This window comes from Leptodactylus fuscus, chromosome 1 (assembly GCF_031893055.1).
Source record: "Leptodactylus fuscus isolate aLepFus1 chromosome 1, aLepFus1.hap2, whole genome shotgun sequence".
Classification (NCBI taxonomy): domain Eukaryota; kingdom Metazoa; phylum Chordata; class Amphibia; order Anura; family Leptodactylidae; genus Leptodactylus; species Leptodactylus fuscus.
In genome coordinates, this window is record NC_134265.1 from 8,050,394 (window position 1) to 8,073,518 (window position 23,125).

Consider the following 23,125-nt stretch of genomic DNA (forward strand, 5'->3'; position numbering starts at 1 on the left):
TATACACCATCAGTATATACACCATCAGTATATATACACCATCAGTATATATGCACCATCAGTATATATACACCATCAGTATATATACACCATCAGTATACTGTATATACACCATCAGTATACAGTATGTTCTGTGGCATACTATGCAGAATTTGGAACATGCTTGAATTTACTAATGGATGTATCATCATGTTAAAACTGCTACATTGACTTATGGCATGGCGCTGATTCACTCTATGTATATGTTTGCTTTTTATTTTAATTTTTTATATTTTCTGCTTAACATCTCCTATATAACTGTTCCAAGGGGATCTTGCCGATAACACCCAGATTGCTACATTTACATGGTTCTTTATATGTATATATTGTACATTATACTTGTGAATAGGTGTCCATTCTGTTATTTTGTGATTGTTATAATTTTTTGGTCACATATTATAATCACTGTTATGTCTTGGGACCTATCACTGGTACTTATTATTTATTGTTGCAATTTTCTTTGTGTAGAGCCTGAGGAAGGTCCATAGAGACCGAAAACGTTAGCTCTACCAATAAACACGTTTGGTTGATTGGCATTGGATTTGAGTGAAACTTCTTCTTTACCTGTAATGTGGAGGTGGTACGTGAAACTGGGGGCAGATGAAGGAGAGGACGGCATGACACTGGGGGCAGAGATGGGGGGACATGAATCTGGGGGAAGAGATGGGGAGACATGAATCTGGGGGCAGAGATGGAGAGGACATGAATCTGGGGGCAGAGATGGAGAGGACATGAATCTGGGGGCAGAGATGGAGGGGACATGAATCTGGGGGCAGAGATGTGGGGACATGAATCTGGGGGCAAAGATGGAGGGGAGATGAATCTGGGGGCAGAGATATGGGGACATGAATCTGGGGGCAGAGATGGAGAGGACATGAATCTGGGGGCAGAGATGGAGAGGACATGAATCTGGGGGCAGAGATGGAGAGGACATGAATCTGGGGGCAGAGATGGAGAGGACATGAATCTGGGGGCAGAGATGGAGGGGACATGAAACCGGGGGCAGAGATGGAGAGGACATGAATCTGGGGGGCAGAGATGGAGAGGACATGAATCTGGGGGCAGAGATGGAGAGGACATGAATCTGGGGGCAGAGATGTGGGGACATGAATCTGGGGGCAAAGATGGAGGGGAGATGAATCTGGGGGCAGAGATATGGGGACATGAATCTGGGGGCAGAGATGGGGAGGACATGAATCTGGGGGCAGAGATGGAGAGGACATGAATCTGGGGGCAGAGATGGAGAGGACATGAATCTGGGGGCAGAGATGGAGAGGACATGAATCTGGGGGCAGAGATGGAGAGGACATGAATCTGGGGGCAGAGATGTGGGGACATGAATCTGGGGGCAAAGATGGAGGGGAGATGAATCTGGGGGCAGAGATGGGGAGGACATGAATCTGGGGGCAGAGATGGAGAGGACATGAATCTGGGGGCAGAGATGGAGAGGACATGAATCTGGGGGCAGAGATGGAGGGGACATGAAACCGGGGGCAGAGATGGAGAGGACATGAATCTGGGGGGCAGAGATGGAGAGGACATGAATCTGGGGGCAGAGATGGAGAGGACATGAAACCGGGGGCAGAGATGGAGGGGACATGAATCTGGGGGCAGAGATGGAGAGGACATGAATCTGGGGGCAGAGATGTGGGGACATGAATCTGGGGGCAAAGATGGAGGGGAGATGAATCTGGGGGCAGAGATGGGGGACATGAATCTGGGGGCAGAGATGGAGGGGACATGAAACTGGGGGCAGAGATGGAGAGGACATGAATCTGGGGGGCAGAGATGGAGAGGACATGAATCTGGGGGCAGAGATGGAGAGGACATGAATCTGGGGGCAGAGATGGAGAGGACATGAATCTGGGGGCAGAGATGTGGGGACATGAATCTGGGGGCAAAGATGGAGGGGAGATGAATCTGGGGGCAGAGATGGGGAGGACATGAATCTGGGGGCAGAGATGGAGAGGACATGAATCTGGGGGCAGAGATGGAGGGGACATGAAACCGGGGGCAGAGATGAAGGGGGGACATGAAACTGGGGGCAGATGAAGGGTGTATATGAAACTGGGGAAGAGATAGAGGGGGAACATATAATTTACGGGTGACTGTAGGAGGATTATACTGTGTGCGGGCACATAGAAAATGAATGAGAATACGCGCGCCGCACATTTTGTCCCTCTTTCAGTTCTTCACAAGTTGGGAGGCATGTTATATATGGAAGGAGCAAGGAAGAAAGATCTAAGGAACATAAACATCACACACAGACGGCTTTGCAGAGACCTCGAATATCTGGTCATGTGATTCTGTGACTCCTCCCACACAGGTGACATCATCACAGGTCCTTTAGCTCAGTAGGATTTAGTATCTTCCGCATGGATGAATCAATAACAGCAGGACCTGATCATGTGACTCCTCCCACACCTATGACATCATCACAGGTCCTGTGAGCAGACGGCTGCTGTACCCGAGGAGGTAAGTGCTCGCTCTCAGCTCTGCTCATACATTCAGTGGCCCCACACACTATAATGTCCTCCTTGTGGCCCCCACACACTATAATGTCCTCCTCGTGGCCCCCGCACACTATAATGTCCTCCTCGTGGCCCCCACACTCTATAATGTCCTCCTCGTGGCCCCCACACACTACAATATTCTCCTTGTGGCCCCCACACACTATAATGTCCTCCCTGTGGCCCCCACACACTATAATGTCCTCCTCGTGGCCCTGTTGGATCCTACAATAGACCTGAGATTGGGAAGGAGATTCCCCTTCCAGCAATGACCCTAAACCTCCAGCCCGAGCTCCAGTGAATGGTTTCGATCACAGAATATTCCGCTCTTAGAACGGCCCAGTCACAGTCCAGACCTAAATCCCATTGAGCATCTGTGGCAAGACATGAAAATTGCTGCTCACAGACGCTCCATCCAATCTGGCTGCAAAGAAGAAGAAGGGGCAGAAATCTCATCTCTAGATGTGCAAAGCTGGTAGAGACCGAGCCCAAAAGACTTGTAGCCGGAATTGTAGCCAAAGGCGGCTCTACAAAGTATTGCTATAGGGGGCTGAAGACTTTTGCACGTCACACTGCTCAGATGTTTATTGGATTACAATGTTGATAACCTTCTATCATTTTCCTTCCACTTCACAATTATCTGATACTTTGTGTTGTTATCACTGCAAATCTCAAGAAAATACATTTGTTTGTGGTTGTGACAAAGGTCAAGGGGTGTGAATACTTTTACAAGCCCCTGTATCGGTGTTAGATCTCTGGATGGAACATTCTCCGGGACACTCATTCCTCTCATGTCCCTACAGCGGGGCCCATTCTCTACGTCCTCTATACCATCATGTAAGATTCTGCTCATTTCAGTAAGTCACAAACCTACAGATTCCCGTTGGCCACTTTCTCCTCTGCATTAGTCACTTGTTGTTGCACGTTGCGTACTAGGCTGTAATACTTCCTCTTCTGTCAGGGTCAGGGAGGACTGTACAGTTAGTTCCAGTGTGCTGGTAATATCAGGGGCCGAGTGTCTTCACCTCTATGGCCAGTAGATTGTAGTCCAGACAGAAATGTGGGAGATCTATCTGTGACAGTTGTGGCTGTTCCAAGAGATCGATGGACGAACCATCACTTGTTGTGACTGAAGCTGCAGGGAAAGTCAGTGTCATCTTTACAAGTGTCAGCTCCGTATCTTTGGACTCTTCCTCACCTTCTTGAGGGTTTCTTCCCTCCTTAGTGAGTAGCACGGCTCATTCTACTAGAGCTGCTGGAGCCTCCTGGGCTGTTCGGCATCAGGTTTTGGTTCTTCCAGATCCAATTTGTGTTGTAACACCCCGGGCAGCACTGAACACCCCTCAGCCAGTACACTTGAGGCTGCTCAAATACTCCCAATGAGATTCTGTTCAGCCTATCACACACCTTATATACCCACCAAGCCGGCCCACAACAAGTCACTCCCTTCCTGAGCTACACGCTGCCGACGTCAGAAGTAGGAGGTGGTGATAATAATGGGACTCAACTCTTCTATTTATTCCATGGGATTCCGTGTAGTGATTACATTGTCTCATCTTCTCTCCATTCAGGTTCCTACAATATAGAATCCTCTCAGTATCTTCTATAGAAGAGAATATTCCTGATTGATCCATCAAGGATGGAAAGAGACAGGAACAAGATGGCGGAAAGTCTATTAAATCTCACCCTAGAGATCATCTACCAGCTTACTGGAGAGGTGAGAGATTCTGATGATGTCATCATGACATCATTCTTATCTATAGTAATAACAGATGATATGACTGGAGAGGTGATGGACTCTGGACATGTATGTAGTGAGATTTATTAATGTGTCTCCCCATAACCAGGATTACACAGTAGTGAAGAAGACCTCTAGTGGGCGCTGTCAGGCTCCTGTGTATGATGGATATGGAGGAACCCTGAGCCCAATCCCGGGACCTCCACCTCACCCCCTGATACAGGAGGAGATCAATGGACAGAAGATCCTAGAACTCACCAACAAGATGCTGGAGCTGCTGACTGGAGAGGTGACACTGCTGGGAATGCTGGGACATTATACAGTAACTGGAGGGGTCGGGGTGATGACTGTATCATTGTGTTGTCAGGTTCCTATAAGGTGTCAGGATGTCGCTGTCTATTTCTCCATGGAGGAGTGGGAGTATTTAGAAGGACACAAGGATCTGTACAAGGAGGTGATGATGGAGGACCACCAGCCCCTCACATCAGCAGGTAATAGACATGACTATATACACATGGACTTCCATTATTTGTATGTACAGAATGAATTCAGCCCCTGTCTGTGTTTCCTACAGGTAGATCCAGTAAGAGGACAACACCGGAGAGATGTCCCAGTCCTCTTCTTCCACAGGATGATCAGGTAGATGGAGATATTCCCTATGATGTGTAGACGGGCTGTGAAGTCCTTGTGGTCAGTCTTGTTGTATCCAGCAGTATTATATGGTTATATACATGGGCGGTGTCATTGAGCCGCCATCTAATATGTTTATCCGGCTTCTCACAGACCTGCAGCTACTGTCAGGACATCTTTCATCTTCGTGCGGATTAATGATCTAGAACATTCTCTGTGACTTCCCCATTTGTCCGGTGACTTTTACATTATTTGTTTCACAGATTTTCCATCAGGATAAAGATGTGAGCGACATGAATGCTATATCTATGAGAATACAGGAAGAGCCCTATGTGAGTGGTGATGAGGAGTGTGAGGAAGACATTCCTACAGGGACCCGCCCAGGTGAGGAGTCACCACTATATAATGTATAGAAGGGTCACTGATTCTCCTCAGTCACCGACTGCTACAATTTTGTGGCGAATTTTTTAGCCTCTGTTCTGTCACATTATCCAACTACATATTCTGCGATTCAGCTAATATACACATAATACATGAATAATAGTGCGATACTCTTATAGGTGAGAACACATGTAGTATAGAATATATTTCATTCATGTTTAGTGAAGCCGTATGGGCCAAGAACACAAGAAAAATAAAACTAGACGACCTCCCCCCCCCATCCCGGGGGACTGTAGGTTGTAATTGGGCCTAACGAAAACTATAAAATAAAACCTAAGACTTGTCTGTAGAATTCTTTTGGCTGAAATCTCTAAACAGTGGCCCCCAGCGAGGCAGAAGGGGTGTAGGACAGCTACGGGCTACACTTAGGGTACTGGGAAACCAAAGGGGCAAGGCAACAGGAGGAAGTATAGTTCGACAACAGAAGGGGGAGGGTAAGAGGAAAGAGAAAGCAGAGGAGGAGAGGGGTGCCAAGGGACCCGTCAGTGTAAGAATGAGCTGGAAGAGGAGAGAAACTTTTCACCCTGGATTTCTTCCTCACCGGCTGTCAGTCCTCGTGAAGGGAAAGAATTTACCAGAATTATATAGCAGATTATTTCAGGTAGCGGAAAAATAATCCTCCTGCTCGATCTTCAGGCAGATTCCACCTCAGAGCTCTATGGAAATAAATGGGAGGTGGAAAATCCGGCCTGGCCAGTAAGGAATCTGATGGAGATTCGGGGGCTGATTTGGTAAAGCGGAAAATTTTTTCTTCTGAATTCCTGAAGCAGCTTCTACAAATGTCACTGTGTAAACCTCACCTTAGACCCCAATCACACTATGGAATCCAAACTAGAAAATCTGGTCTGTACATCAGTCACATTTCCCAGCCTGAACTCTGTCCACACACCAGGACTCTCCGTATCTTAGTGATCTATGACGCTAGGAGTCCCTGCTTCCTTGTGACTCCACAGACCCTACTACATACTGTATGGGACAGCAGATCCGCGGTGAGTTCAGGCTGGGAAATCCAGCAGATGTGGTTTGGATTCTATTTTTGTGTATGGGGTGTAATACAGTAAGATTTATGGCATCCTACAGTATTATTCCACATAAGTGGCCATATTTAAGTAGCCATGGATTGTGTTCACCTCTACAGTGACCTAGAGCAGTGATGGCGTCTCCTGCCCCGCTTCATTACTATTCACTATCACTGACCTCCGTCTCAGCACAGTGAATACTAATGAAGTAGGCCGCGCTGCCGTCGTTTGCTGCCTGTGCCACTGACTTCACTTCTTCACATGGTCTGAAGTGTCTCAGGCTGCGGCAGCTCAGTGGGGAATATACTTATAAGGTTATGTTATTCAATAATAGTAACATCCGTTTTCTTCTTGTCAGATGACAAGTGTGCTGGTAATATCAGGGGCCAAGTGTCTTCACCTCTATGGCCAGTAGATTGTAGTCCAGACAGAAATGTGGGAGATCTATCTGTGACAGTTGTGGCTGTTCCAAGAGATCGATGGACGAACCATCACTTGTTGTGACTGAAGCTGCAGGGAAAGTCAGTGTCATCTGTACAAGTGTCAGCTCCGTATCTTTGGACTCTTCCTCACCTTCTTGAGGGTTTCTTCCCCTCCTTAGTGGGTAGCACGGCTCATTCTACTAGAGCTGCTGGAACCTCCTGGGATGTTCGGCATCAGGTTTTGGTTCTGCCTGATCCAATTTGTGCTGCAACACCCCGGTCAGCACTGAACACCCCTCAGCCAGTACGCTTGAGGCTGGTCAAATACTTGAGATTCTGTTCAGCCTATCACACACCTTATATACCCACCAAGCCGGCCCACAACAAGTCACTCCCTTCCTGAGCTACACGCTGCCGATGTCAGAAGTAGGAGGTGGTGATAATAATGGGACTCAACTCTTCTATTTATTCCATGGGATTCCGTGTAGTGATTACATTGTCTCATCTTCTCTCCATTCAGGTTCCTACAATATAGAATCCTCTCAGTATCTTCTATATAAGAGAATATTCCTGATTGATCCATCAAGGATGGAAAGAGACAGGAACAAGATGGCGGAAAGTCTATTAAATCTCACCCTAGAGATCATCTACCAGCTTACTGGAGAGGTGAGAGATTCTGATGATGTCATCATGACATCATTCTTATCTATAGTAATAACAGATGATATGACTGGAGAGGTGATGGACTCTGGACATGTATATAGTGAGATTTATTAATGTGTCTCCCCATAACCAGGATTACACAGTAGTGAAGAAGACCTCTAGTGGGCGCTGTCAGACTCCTGTGCATGATGGATATGGAGGAACCCTGAGCCCAATCCTGGGGCCTCCACCTCACCCCCTGATACAGGAGGAGATCAATGGACAGAAGATCCAAGAACTCACCAACAAGATGCTGGAGCTGCTGACTGGAGAGGTGACAGTGCTGGGAATGCTGGGACATTATACAGTAACTGGAGGGGTCGGGGTGATGACTGTATCATTGTGTTGTCAGGTTCCTATAAGGTGTCAGGATGTCGCTGTCTATTTCTCCATGGAGGAGTGGGAGTATTTAGAAGGACACAAGGATCTGTACAAGGAGGTGATGATGGAGGACCAGCAGCCCCTCACATCAGCAGGTAATAGACATGACTATATACACATGGACTTCCATTATTTGTATGTACAGAATGAATTCAGTCCCTGTCTGTGTTTCCTACAGGTAGATCCAGTAAGAGGACAACACCGGAGAGATGTCCCAGTCCTCTTCTTCCACAGGATGATGATCAGGTAGATGGAGATATTCCCTATGATGTGTAGACGGGCTGTGAAGTCCTTGTGGTCAGTCTTGTTGTATCCAGCAGTATTATATGGTTATATACATGGGCGGTGTCATTGAGCCGCCATCTAATATGTTTATCCGGCTTCTCACAGAGCTGCAGCTACTGTCAGGACATCTTTCATCTTCATGCGGATTAATGATCTAGAACATTCTCTGTGACTTCCCCATTTGTCCGGTGACTTTTACATTATTTGTTTCCCAGATTTTCCATCAGGATAAAGATGTGAGCGACATTAATGTTATATCTATGAGAATAAAGGAAGAGCCCTATGTGAGTGGTGATGAGGAGTGTGAGGAGGACATTCCTACAGGGACCCGCCCAGGTGAGGAGTTACCACTATATAAAGCACAGAAGGGTCACTGATTCTTCTCAGTCACCGACTGCTACAATTTTGTGGAGAATTTTTTAGCCTCTGTTCTGTCACATTATCCAACTATATATTCTGCGATTCAGCTAATATACACATAATACATGAATAATAGTGCAATACTCTTATAGGTGAGAACACATGTAGTATAGAATATGTTTCATTCATGTTTAATGAAGCCGTATGGTCCAAGAACACAAGAAAAATAAAACTAGACGACCCCCCCCCCCCATCCCGGGGGACTGTAGGTTGTAATTGGGCCTAACGAAAAGCTATAAAATAAAACCTAAGACTTGTCTGTAGAATTCTTTTGGCTGAAATCTCTAAACAGTGGACCCCAGCGAGGCAGAAGGGGTGTAGGACAGCTACGGGCTACACTTAGGGTACTGGGAAACCAAAGGGGCAAGGCAACAGGAGGAAGTATAGTCCTACAACAGAAGGGGGAGGGTAAGAGGAAAGAGAAAGCAGAGGAGGAGAGGGGTGCCAAGGGACCCGTCAGTGTAAGAATGAGCTGGAAGAGGAGAGAAACTTTTCACCCTGGATTTCTTCCTCACCGGCTGTCAGTCCTCGTGAAGGGAAAGAATTTCCCAGAATTATATAGCAGATTATTTCAGGTAGCGGAAAAATAATCCTCCTGCTCGATCTTCAGGCAGATTCCACCTCAGAGCTCTATGGAAATAAATGGGAGGTGGAAAATCCGGCCTGGCCAGTAAGGAATCTGATGGAGATTCGGGGGATGATTTGGTAAAGCGGAAAAATTCTTCTTCTGAATTCCTGAAGCAGCTTCTACAAATGTCACTGTGTAAACCTCACCTTAGACCCCAATCACACTATGGAATCTGGACTAGAAAATCTGGTCTGTACATCAGTCCCATTTCCCAGCCTGAACTCTGTCCACACACCAGGACTCCCCGTATCTTAGTGATCTATGACGCTAGGAGTCCCTGCTTCCTTGTGACTCCACAGACCCTACTACATACTGTATGGGACAGCAGATCCGCGGTGAGTTCAGGCTGGGAAATCCAGCAGATGTGGTTTGGATTCTATTGTGTGTATGGGGTGTAATACAGTAAGATTTATGGCATCCTACAGTATTATTCCACATAAGTGGCCATATTTAAGCAGCCATGGATTGTGTTCCCCTCTACAGTGACCTGGAGCAGTGGTGGCGTCTCCTGCCCCGCTTCATTACTATTCACTATCACTGACCTCCGTCTCAGCACAGTGAATACTAATGAAGTAGGCCGCGCTGCCGTCGTTTGCTGCCTGTGCCACTGACTTCACTTCTTCACATGGTCTGAAGCGTCTCAGGCAGCGGCAGCTCAGTGGGGAATATACTTATAAGGTTATGTTAATCAATAATAGTAAAATCAGTTTTCTTCTTGTCAGATGACTGTACCAGGAGCTCAGAGGGACATCTGATATCTACAGATTATAAAGCAGAGGATCATGGTATCACACAAGATTCATATGAAGAACATGTCATTACCCCAGATATACCCTCAGCCCTTCAGGAAAAAGATCTTTCTTCTAATTCATCACAGTCTGTTAAGCAAAATGAAAGCTGCAGGAGGGGTGTTATACATCAGAGACCTCACACAGGAGAGAAGCCTTATCCGTGTCCAGAATGTGGGAAATGTTTTAATTGGAAATCAAATCTTTTTGAACATCAAAAAATTCACAGAGGAGAGAAGCCTTATTCATGTTCAGAATGTGGGAAATGTTTTACTCAGAAATCAAGTCTTGTTGATCATCAAAAAACTCACACAGGAGAGAAGCCGTATTCGTGCTCAGAATGTGGGAAATGTTTTACTCGCAAATTCAGTCTTATTAAACATCAAAGAATTCACACAGGAGAGAAGCCATATTCGTGCCTAGATTGTGGGAAATTTTTTACTCGGTTATCAATTCTCGTTAGTCATAAGAGAATTCACACAGGGGAGAAGCCATATTCATGCCTAGAATGTGGGAAACGTTTTGCTTACAAATCACATCTTGTTAAACATCAAAAAACTCATACAGGGGAGAAGCCAAATTCATGTCCAGAATGTGGGAAATGTTTTGCTTCCAAATCACATCTTGTTCAACATCAAACAACTCACACAGGGGAGAAGCCTTTTACATGCCTAGAATGTGGGAAATGTTTTGCTCACAAATTCCGTCTCGTTTATCATCAAAAAATTCACACAGGGGAGAAGCCATATTCGTGCTCAGAATGTGGGAAATGTTTTTTTCGCAAATCACTTCTTGTTGATCATCAAAAAACTCACACAGGAGAGAAGCCTTATTCATGTTCAGAATGTGGGAAATGTTTTACTTGGAAATCATCTCTTTTTGAACATCAAAAAATTCACACAGGAGAGAAGCCTTATTCATGTTCAGAATGTGGGAAATGTTTTATTCAGAAATCAAATCTTGCTAAACATCAAAAAACTCACACAGGAGAGAAGCCTTATTCGTGCCCGGAATGTGGGAAATGTTTTACTTGCAAATCATCTCTTTTTGAACATCAAAAAATTCACACAGGAGAGAAGCCATATTCGTGCTCAGAATGTGGGAAATGTTTTACTTGCAAATCAAGTCTTGTTAAACATGACAAAACTCACACTGGGGAGAAGCCTTATTTGTGCCTAGAATGTGGGAAATTTTTTAACCAGTTATCAATTCTCAATAGACATAAGAGAATTCACACAGGGGAGAAGCCATATTCATGCCCTGAATGTGGGAAGCATTTTGCTCACAAATTCCATCTTGTTGAACATCAAAGAACTCACACAGGGGAGCAGCCTTATTCATGTTAAGAATGTGTGCAAAATGTTTTGCTTACAAAACACATCTTGTTGGAATGGTGGTGTAGAGACGTCTCCTGTCAGAGCTCCCGGACCCCAACAGCAATTTACCCGATATTCTCGGGTCAAGGCACTCACCTGTCCCCGGTTCCAACATTGTGAGGCATGTGGAACGAAAGTCTTCCTCCTCCGCCCGGATTGAGACGCCCATGGCCCGTTTTCTATTAGCTGCGGTCTCTCCTGCATCTCTGGCCGGCAGCTCCAAGATGGCGCCGGCGCGCGGCCTGTGTGATGCTCTGGAGGTCCCAACGCTGCAGCGGCAGAGGTCCGCGCTGCTGGCTCCCGATACAGAGGCTCCTGTCTCCCCCCCCGGCTCCTGCTCTCTGTCCTCCAGACATGGGGACTCAGCGGCCTGCTACAAAAGAGGTACCCTGGTCTCTGGCTGATGGAGGCGGCGGCCTCGTGGCGGCCCCCCTCCCCCACTCCTCCTGTGTGGATGCTGCTCCTAGCCTCTCCCCTCTGCCTCCGGCGTCCCCTGTGTCTACTCCAGATGGACTGCCTGACCAGACTGGCTCACATCTCCCTCCAAATTCGGCTGGTGTGCCCTCTCTGGTGGCCCCCCTGTTTTCCTCTCCTCTGACCCTCAGCCCTGGATTTAGGGGTTCCCTGGTCACTAATAGTGTGCCTCCTGCTCTGGCCTCCTCTGAAGGCCCTGCTGCTCCCCCTTCGCTTGAATTGGACATCCCTCCAGCCTTGCAACCCCCTCAGTCCCCTAGGGGTGACCCCCCATGGACCACCCACGGTGCTGAACTTGATATGGACTTCTCTTCTACTCCTGCGGCCCTGTTGGCCCCTGTGGACTCTGATTCCTCTGTGGCTTCCTCACGTGCCTCTCCCTCTCCTGGTCATTCCAAACACCCTAAGCTCTCGGACATCTGGGAGTTGCTCCGTGCTATGCCTACTAGGTCGGATATGGAGGTCATGGTCCGCAGGGTGGAGGAACGTTAGGACAAGATTCTTTCTGGCTTAAAAACTGAACTGAATTCTCTTTCGGCTCATGTCTCCTCTCAGCAGCAACGCACGGACTCTATTGATCAGCGTCTTCTGGCAGTGGAGCAATCCCTTTCTACGCAACGCATGTTCAACCGTCAGATGTTATTGCAGGTGGACGATCAGGAAAACAGGGGGCGCCGAAATAATATAAAGCTGAGAGGTATCCCTGATGCTGTCACTAATGGTGAGCTCCGCTCCATTGCAATCTCTGTCTTCAACACTGTCCTCTCCAGGCCGACGGACGCTGAAATTAACATCGACAGGATCCACTGCGTACTGGGGCCCAGGAGAGCCTCCTCCACTGATCCCAAAGATGTCTTGGGCCATGTACACTTTTACAGGGAGAAAGAAGACATATTACAAGCTGCCTGGCGCCATGGCCCAGTTCCATTCCTGGATGGCTCGATTTCTCTCCTGCCGGATGTTTCTCGTCGTACCTTAGGCATGAGACGACTCCTGAAGCCCACCCTTCGCAACATTCTGGACTTTGGAGCTACTTATCGATGGGGCCACCCCTTTCATCTTCAAATCCGCCGGAATGGAGCTGTCTTTACTCTGCATTCCCCGGACCAAGCGGAGGCTCTGGCCCATTTTCTGGATGTCCCGGTCTTGTCCCTACCGGACTGGCTGGAATACCCGCTCCCGACCCCTACTCCTTCTGATCGGCCCCCTTCTCCTCCGCTGCCGCGCCAGGGGTGCCGTGCCGTGGATCCTTCTCTGGCTCCTCTTGAGAGAGCCGCCTCTTCTGATACTGTTTAGACTCTACTTGGTCCGCTGTGACCTATTGATTGCCTCCCCTTGTTGCCTTACTGCTTAATTCATGTCCGCTCATGTGCTCTTCCTTTTTTTTTCTTTTTTGCCTTTAGGTTTTAGCTCTAAGTTCTGTGCCCCACCAATGGGTAGCCTGGTCTTCGGCCTCCGCTGCTCACTAGTGGCGTGTCTCGCCTCCCCTTTTCTCCCTGGTAGGACTGGGGAGTTCTGCAGGTTGCTCTCCTCTGCTCCCTGCCGTGGTCCCCCTTCTTTTGTGGCCCGTGGCCGGGACTGTGGGGGAGTATGCTGTCTGTGGTCCTGTGGCGCTCTCTGCTCTGTCTAGCGTTTGGGTCTCCGTGAGTCTGGAGGTGCCGGTGGCCATGTTGGTTGTTCATGGCCTTGACCCCTTCACTCTCCTGTTTGTTTCAACTGTTTTTTTTTAGCTGTTGTGGGAATGGGAAGCTTTGGGTCTTTGTTTTACCTCACCCCCAGCTAGTTAGGCTCGGCAGCTCTCTGAGCGTATACTGCGGTGTACCTCTGAGACCTGCATTAGTGGGATTTTCCCACTGTTTGGTGTTTCCCGGGCTTGGGTTAGCCGAGTCCGGCGTTAGGTAGCCTTCAGTCCTGCGAGTTGCTGGGCTTGGGTTGCCTAATTTTGTTTGTTTTCTTGGTTTGTTGTGCTCTTTTCTCCCTCTCCCTTCTTCCTGCATTTTTTCCTCCCCCCCCTCCTCCCCCCCTTTTTTTTTTTTTTTTTTTCCTCTCCTCTTACCCTCTCCTCCCCTCTCTCTTTTCTCCCTCCCTTCTCCTCCCCCCTCCGTTTTCTTCCTCTCTCTTCCATTTTCTTCTTCTCACAGGGGGTTCCCCGGATCCTGGCCATGGACTCTCTGATTTTCTCCTCCATCAACGCAAACGGGCTCAACACCCCGGAGAAGAGGTCCTCCCTCCTCCGGTTGCTCTGGAGTAAGAGATCTACGGTGGCGTTTGTACAGGAGACGCATTTTCGTGAGGGCACGACACCCTCCCTCTCTTCCCGGAGGTACCCTGATGTTTACCATAGCTGTTTCTCTGACTCTAAATCCAGAGGGGTTAGTATTCTGATTGGTCGCACTGTAGCCTGGAAATTCCGGGCTGCCCTGTCCGACGGCTCAGGCAGATTTCTGTTCGTAAAGGGGGAGTTGGCTGGCACCTTGTTCACGTTTGCTAATCTTTACCTCCCCAACTCTGATCAGGTCAGTGCCCTTGATCACATCTTGGACAAGCTCTCTGACTTCGCTGATGGCACTCTCTTGGTGGGGGTGACTTTAACTTAGCCCTGGACCCGTCAGTAGATGTCTCCAGGGGTGTGTTGTACCTGCCGGGTCGGGCGCTTTGCCGGGTCCGCAGGCTTCTCCACTCCCACCAACTGATTGACGCTTGGCGCACGGTTCATCCTGATGCCAAGGATTATTCTTTCTATTCTCATCCCCGTGATGTCTACTCCAGGCTGGACTATTTCTTCATCAAACACTCTGATGTTCCTTTGCTCCGTGGCTCTATGATAGATCCGATCACCTTTTCTGATCACGCGATGGTCCATGTTGAGCTGTCCTCCCCTGCTGTGAGACCCCGTTCCTGGCAGTGGCGCCTCAATGAGTCGCTCCTCCAGGATATCCCAACCTCTTTGGCAGTTTCATCTGCTCTAGACCTTTATTTTCGGGAGAATGACACAGCCGATGTATCCCCTGTCACGCTCTGGGCGGCTCACAAGTGTGTCATTCGTGGGGTGTTGGTCCAGCATGGCTCTCGCTTGAAAAAGGAAAGGTCTCGTGATCTTGCGACTTTGATTGCTGACTCATAAGCGCTCGCATGCGGCGGATGTCCGACTACCCTTCTCCTAGCTCGTAAAAAATTACGCGACCGGCTTGATGTTAGAACTAGGTGTCTCTTGGCTAGGGGGCACCGTCACTTTTATGAGTTTGGCAATAAGTACAGTAGGACTTCGGCCAGATCCCTTCGGGAACAGCGCTCCCGTAACTTTGTTCCCCATGTCGCCGGACCGTCGGGCGTGCGTATTACGGATCCGAATCGCATCGCGGAGAAATTTGCTGACTTCTACCGTCGGTTGTATAATCTCTCTTCATCTTCCACACCCCCTCTGGACCCCCCGCTCCTTTTGGTGATCAGGCGTTATTCTCAGGGAATCGGGTTTGCCCCGCCTCCCGGCGGACGCCCTGTCCTCATTGGAGGCACCTATTACAGGTGAAGAGGTTGCTCAGGCTCTCAAGTCTATGCAAACTAGCAAGGCTCCCAGTCCCGACGGTCTCCCCGCTTCTTACTATAAGAAGTTCTCGTCTTTGCTCTTGGGCCCTCTGACGCGTGTCATTAACTCCATCGCTGAGGGTTCCCTCCTCCCTTAAGACTTGACTAGAGCCCATATTGCAGTTATTCATAAGGAGGGAAGGGACCCCGCGCTGTGCTCTAGTTACCGACCCATCTCCTTCCTCAACGTGGATTTAAAATTTTTTTCCAAGGTTTTGGCCACACGTTTGGCCCCCCTCCTTCTTGACCTAGTGCACTCCGACAAGGTTGGTTTTATCCTCTCCAGTGAGGCTAGAGACAACACTGTGAAAGTTATTAATGCCGTATATTTTGCCCGTTCCCGAGATCTCCCGCTCTGCCTTCTCTCCACTGATGCGGAGAAGGCATTTGACCGGGATTGGGTGGCCTTTTCTTTTTGAGGTCCTGGAGCATGTCGGTCTCGGCCCAGTCATGAAGGCCTGGATCTCTTCGCTGTACTCCAATCCTTCGGCGTCCACTAGGGTCAATGGGATCTTATCTTCTCCCTTCCATATCAGTAATGGTACACGTTAGAGGGGAGAGGGGGCAACCCTAATTTTTGTCCTTACCCTTGAACCTTTGCTTAGGAAACTTAGGGCCAATTCTGCCTTGATGGGCCTTGAGATGGGGAGGACTCATCTCAAAATTGCGGCTTACGCGGACGATCTTCTGTTTTTTCTCCGTGACCCTGTCGTTTCCCTCCCCGTCTTGATGTCCGAGCTAGACGAGTTCCACCGTCTCACTAACTTTAAAATAAATTTCCAGAAGTCTGAGGCATTAGATGTCTCTCTTCCGCCAGGGCTTCAGTCTGCTCTTGCTCTAACTTTTCCCTTTCGCTGGTCTCGCTCAGCCATCAAATATTTAGGAGTGTGGATCCTGAGCGATCTCAATGACCTCTTCGCTAAAAATTACCTGCCCTTGCTTCGCACTGTTCGCTCGAATCTGAAACGGTGGTTTAGGGGTACCTACACCTGGTTTGGCCGCTGTGCCATATATAAAATGAATGTGATGCCGCGTTTTCTTTACTTGTTGCAGACTTTGCCGATTCATGTTCCTCCCAGTTTCTTCAAGCTGTTCTATACTGACCTAGTTTGTTTCGTTTGGCAGGGTAGGCGAGCTCGATTGGCTCGTTCTACCCTGACTCTCCCAAAGCAGTGGGGGGGTTTGGGCCTGCCGGACCCGCGCCGATATTGCGAAGCTGCCTTCTTGCAACGTGTGATTGACTGGTGCCGCCAATCCCCCTTCAAGCAGTGGGTCTCCCTGGAAGACTCTTTCTCAAGTCTTCCAATTCACTTGCTCCCCTGGTTAGATGCAGTCACCCCCCCCCCCTTTTGTGAACGCCCACCCCACAATTGGGCCCACCCTTAAGGTTTGTCGGGCACTCCTCAGTAAGCCCTGTCTCTCCCCCTCTCCGTCCCCTCTCTTTCCTATCCTGGGCAATCCCGCCTTTCCAGATGGGCTCTCTCGGGGCCCGTTTCGGTCCTGGTTTGATGCAGGCTTGCAGAGGGCCTTGCACTTTCGATCTGGGGGTATGTGGTGCTCTCTTGGGGCCCTTCATGTGAATCTTGACCTCCCTCCTCTTGGCCCCTGGAGAGGATTACAGCTCTCCCATTTCCTCTCTTCCCTGTCTGGCTCCAGTGATTTTGATAGGCCCCTTACGAGCTTTGAGAAGGCCTGTACTGGCTCAGGTCTCCTGCGTCACTCCCTGTCGGAGTTTTACACGTTGTTGGTTTCCCCTTCTCCGGGTCACAGGCTCTCTTTTCTGACTAAGTGGGAATCTGATCTCAATCTGTCCTTTTCTGATGGGGGTTGTGCTCGGATCTTGGAGCTCGCCCATAAGAGCTCTATGGCATGCAAATATCAAGAGGCGGGCTACCAGATCCTCACTAGATGGTATCATGTGCCGTCTCTGTTGCACAAGTTTTTCCCTTTGTCTTCCCCACTCTGTTGGCGCTGTGGTTCGGAGGAGGGGACGCTTCTTCATGTGTTCTGGAGCTGCTCAGCGCTGAAGGAATTTTGGGACAGTGTCCATCGTCTGACCTCTCTTATCTTTCAGACCACCCTGCCTTACACGCCGGCCCGTTTTCTCCTGCATCTCTCTGACATCCCCCTTCGGGCCTACCGTAAGTCGGTGATGCGGCATTTGATTAATGCTGCCAGAGCATGTATACCTGCTCTTTGGAAATCCCCCAATCCACCCTCCCTCCGTCATTGGATACTTAAGGTGGAGGACATCCAACAAGCTACAATGCTACAAGGCTTAACTCACCACAAGGGCCACAAAAGTAATTTTTGGAGGTCTCACCACATCACACACACATACACAATGACAGTTAAGGGTGGGGGCTGTTTGATTTACCCTTTGCCTATGCATTCTGTGGTTGTCATGGGCAACGTGATTTAAAGGGGTGCATGCTAATGTTTCTTTAGCTTAAGATTTGTGTTTCTGTCCATACCATTGGGGAGGAAAGAAAGTTTCCAAGTATTTTTCAACTTTCATAGAGGTTATATTGAGTTTGGAGTGTCTAGTTGATAGGCTGTAATAGTAGGGTAATCCTGGGACTTGGGCGTGTTAGCTTAACCCAGACATGCTTCCCCTGCTGTCCCAGTGGCATTGCAGAGGTGTTGTCATCATTTGCTGACTCATTGTGGACTTGGTGACTCTCCTTAGTTGAATAGTGGTTTCCCCGAAAAGGAAATTTTTTTCCCCATAGACTATAATAAAATTTGATATTCGATCGAAAAGTCGAATATTGAGGGGCTATTCAAATCAAATATTTCACTATTCGCTCATCTATAACTGTAACCTCAGTATATTTTATTGTGAGAGAGTGAAGGGTGTTGTCTGGGAAGACAAGTATATTCCAGCCAGGCAGCTAAAGGGTGTTTGGTAAAAACTCACACTAGGGAGGTCAGCTGACTAATCAGGCCCTAATAACAGTCTGAGTGTGAAGACTAGCAGGGTGTCACCACACTGACAGAGCTGACCTGTCCAGACCGGACCTCCAAAGCAGGTACTGTGCCACCCGTTGCTGTTGCCAAGGTGGGAGACTGGTAGTCAGTCTCCTGTATAGTCAGGGAAAAGTTTCCTTACGTTTAAGTTAGTTTCTCAGCTGAGAAGGATTTTGTTTTGTTTATTCTGTGGCTTTGCAAAAGCAGTGTATGTGTTACATATGAATAAAGCCTGAACCTGTGTGCAATCCAGTGTCTGTGTCCCTGTTTCCTGCACTGCTACAAGCATCTACCTGAGCGATTCCCCACAATATGTATATATTGCACCTGTAACATATTACACGGGGCCTAGTTACCATGTTCCTTTCCAGATTGTTCTCCAATCCTAAGCAATCATGTCATTTAGGGTTACATAATAAGGTAAGGCCAGTGACAGTAACAAAGTAAAGCACTGGCCTAAAAATTGGAGACCCAGACACACAAGGTCCTCTCTTCTACTCGTACTAGATCACTCAGCTAGTTAGACATGTATGTACAGTATTGTACTTATGTTGGGACTATGCATGAAAATCCCTATATATATATATGTATACAACAGCATGAAATTAAAGGTGCTCTAGAAGTACCAGCTCCATAATAATCCAGAGCCATGTAGGTAATAAGAAAAGACCTAGCAGCTGGCAGTGGGCACAAAATTATACTGTTATAGTACACCACTGAGAAATATCCCATCACACAGTATATGCCATAGTAATGGGAGCGGCTGCAGTATATGATGTAACATATAATCATAGTAATCCATATACTTATTTGGATACAGACTGTAAATACTCTTAAGACACCGGCTACATGCAGACTAACAAATACAATAATCCGCTGCAGTATTTGTCTGATATCCATTGTCTACGTGTGTTGGGCCCTAATATGGAGGTCACATATAGATCATTAGACACCAAATAAAGGAATAATAACACAAGCACTTAACTTTTCTGGATACAAACCCCTTCTTCCTGAGGGGGGGGGGGGGGGGGTCCTTGGAGCTACAAAAATCTGTCCGCCAATCTGTTCCATCACACCAAATTACCCCCAGCCGCAAGCACTGGCTCAGGGGAAACTAACCACCATGTTTCCCCACTGTTTACAATTTCAACCAGCTCCAAGAACTCCCCGCCAATTAAAAATAACCTGTATACAGTATGGCCAGTATATACAGTATGACCTGTATACAGCCCTGAGAAATTACATAGAAATGATCAACTTTAACTTATCCTTAGCATGATCAGTATTATCAGAGCTGGAGGTATATACAGGGAGTATCAGTGCGGCCTCCATCACCCTCACCACACTGTATATCTGATATCAGGCTGTCCCTCTCTCACCTCAGGGTCTCCATTACATGTGTCCTCCCAGCTCCACCATAGAGAGACCCTCAGTCCCCAGGACTCATGTACAACCTGCATTATACAGCAGTATATATCATAGATCAGCCATGTCTGCAGTGTGTGAGGTAAATACATGAGGAGACTCTGTGACTGTATATATCCTGAGGTAATACTGCAGTATATATGATAGATCAGCTATATACTGCAGTGTGTGAGGTAAATACATGAGGAGACTCTGTGACTGTATATAACCTGAGGTAATACTGCAGTATATATGATAGATCAGCTATATACTGCAATGTGTGAGGTAAATACATGAGGAGACTCCGTGACTGTATATAACATGAGGTAATACTGCAGTATATATATCAGCTATATACTGCAGTGTGTGAGGTAAATACATGAGGAGACTCTGTGACTGTATATATCCTGAGGTAATACTGTAGTATATATGATATATCAGCTACATACTGCAGTGTGTGAGGTAAATACATGAGGAGACTCTGAGACTGTATATAACCTGAGGTAATACTGCAGTATATATGATAGATCAGCTATATACTGCAATGTGTGAGGTAAATACATGAGGAGACTCCGTGACTGTATATAACATGAGGTAATACTACAGTATATATGATATATCAGCCATGCCTGCTTTGTGTGGAAAATACATGAGGGAACTCACCCATGTCTGCAGTGTCTATGGCAAATACATTAGAAGACTCTGTGGCTGTATATATCCTGAGGTAATATTACATCATATACAGTATACTTGGTTATAGTACACTAGTAGTGCTGTGTAATGTGAATGTGGTGACACCAGTGCTGTGTGAGGTGATAGACCCCAGTATTATACTCCCTGATACAGCAGACATGTTTCCTCCAGTCCTTGTGATGAGAAAGAGGATGAAGATGGAGGAGACAGGAAGTGACATCTGATCCTAAACTCCTCCCTCCCTACAGTAACACACTAAGCTCTATATACTAAAGCAGAACATACACAGATATACACTCCTAAAGCAGAATATACACACATATATACTCCTAAAGCAGAACATACACAGATATATACTCCTAAAGTTGAATATACACAGATATATACTCCTAAAGCAGAATATACACCGATATATTCTTAAAGCTGACCCAGTCTGTATAAATCTAAACAATTACTACACAAAGAAGAAACTGCAGGAGTTATTGGTTCCCCCATCCCAAAGTCATGTCCCCCTTTGCTGATGGCTCCGGGGGTGTCTATCTCACTACTTAGAATATCTTAGGTTTAAGAAGTGCGAGGCCTAAAGATTAGACAGCACTGCCTTGTAGAGAGCGGCCTGATGCTTAGAGCACATATGGCTTCTTACAAGGAACTTGATGTCACATCTACAATTCTGCTCCTTCTCCTTACACAGTCATGTAGATTGTAAGGTGCTCGCCTCATAAGGAGGAAAATCACATTCATCTTTTCTATCTTCTCCCAGTTTAGGAGGCTGCAAAATATTTCCCAAGAAGCTTTATGTCATTTCTTATTCCGCAGTCTTCTTTTATAAGGCAGAAGGAAAGATTTTATAAGAAATGGCCGGTCTACAGCCCATATATGGTTGTATATACAAGTCTCCCCGAAAGTAAGACACCCCCGAAAGTAAGGCATGCAGGGGGGGAGGGGGGGAAGGGGGGTTTCTGTTGAATTGCCTAATATAAGGCACCCCCCGAAAATAAGGCATGTCTGGCAGTGGTGGGCGGGGATTCGGGGGGCAGGGCTTAGCAGAGCTTTCGTGGGCGGGGCTTGGCGATCCCCGCTTCACTGACACAGCAGCCGTGTTCTGTGCTCCGTGTGCACAGCAAAGCCGGGTGCTGCCTTTGCTGTCCGTGCTGCTCTCTCCCAGCTCATCCCAGAAGCAGCAGCCGCCATACAGAAGAGGCAGCAGCCGGCTTTCCTGTGCACACAGAGCACGGCTGCTGTGTCAGTGAAGCGGGGATCGCCAAGCCCCGCCCATGAAAGCTCCGCTAAGCCCCACCCCCAAAGCACCGCTAAGCCCCGTCCACCACTGCCAGGACGAACAGCAGCACCAGCGCTGCTAGGAAGAAGGGAAAGGTAAGTATGATACCTTCCCCCCTCCCCTACACTACCTACAACCGGCAGTCATGCTGACGCTCCACTAAGAAAGTGCCGGCATAACTGCCAGTTGTAATAAGACATCCCCCGAAAATAAGACAGGTCCTATATTTAGGGCGACAATTTAATATTAGACACTGTCTTATTTTCGGGGAAACACGGTATGTGATATATGTAATACACAGTGGCGTAACTAGGAATGGCGGGGCCCCGTGGCGAACTTTTGACATGGTCCCCCCCCCCCCCCCCGACCGACACCGAAGACCTCGACCGACCTCTTCTCCGCATTCCTGCGCGCTCTATTATGTCCCTTAGTGGCCCCTACACACAGTATTGTGTCCCTTAGTGGCCCCTGCACAAAGTATTGTGTCCCTTAGTGGCCCCTGCACACAGTATTGTGTCCCTTAGTGGCCCCTGCACACAGTAGTATGTCCCTTAGTAACTTCAGCCGGTAACAGCCTATTAAAAAAAAAAATAAAAAAAACGCAGCAGTAGCGGCTGTCACCGGGCCCCCTAATGTCCCAGGCCCTGTGGCAGCTGCCTCTATGGTAGTTACGCCCCTGGTAATACATGAAAAAGCCGCAGGAGAGAGAAGGAGATGTCCGAGGATGTCAGTGATAGCAAGAAAAGAAAGTAACCAGAGATGGAAAGATTGTGGCTGTAATCCAGGTTATTATATATGGAAGGAGCAAGGAAGAGAGATCTAAGGTACATACACATCACACACACAGCTCTGCTACATACACATCACACACACAGCTCTGCTACATACACAGCACACACACAGCTCTGCTACATACACATCACACACACAGCCCTGCTACATACACATCACACACAGACAGCTCTGCTACATACACATCACACACAGACAGCTCTGCTACATACACATCACACACACACACACAGCACTGCTACATACACATCACACACACACAGCTCTGCTACATACACAGCACACACACAGCTCTGCTACATACACAGCACACACACAGCTCTGCTACATACACATCACACACAGACAGCTCTGCTACATACACATCACACACACACAGCACTGCTACATACACATCACACACACAGCTCTGCTACATACACATCACACACACAGCTCTGCTACATACACATCACACATACAGCCCTGCTACATACACATCACACACACAGCTCTGCTACATACACATCACACACTGCTCTACTACATACACATCACACACTGCTC

General features: G+C 47.8%; 1 pseudogene; it reads left to right on the plus strand.

Annotated features, from left to right (window-relative positions):
• LOC142189602 (uncharacterized) overlaps positions 1 to 23,125 on the plus strand; it is a 243,420-nt pseudogene that overhangs the window by 211,861 nt on the left and 8,434 nt on the right.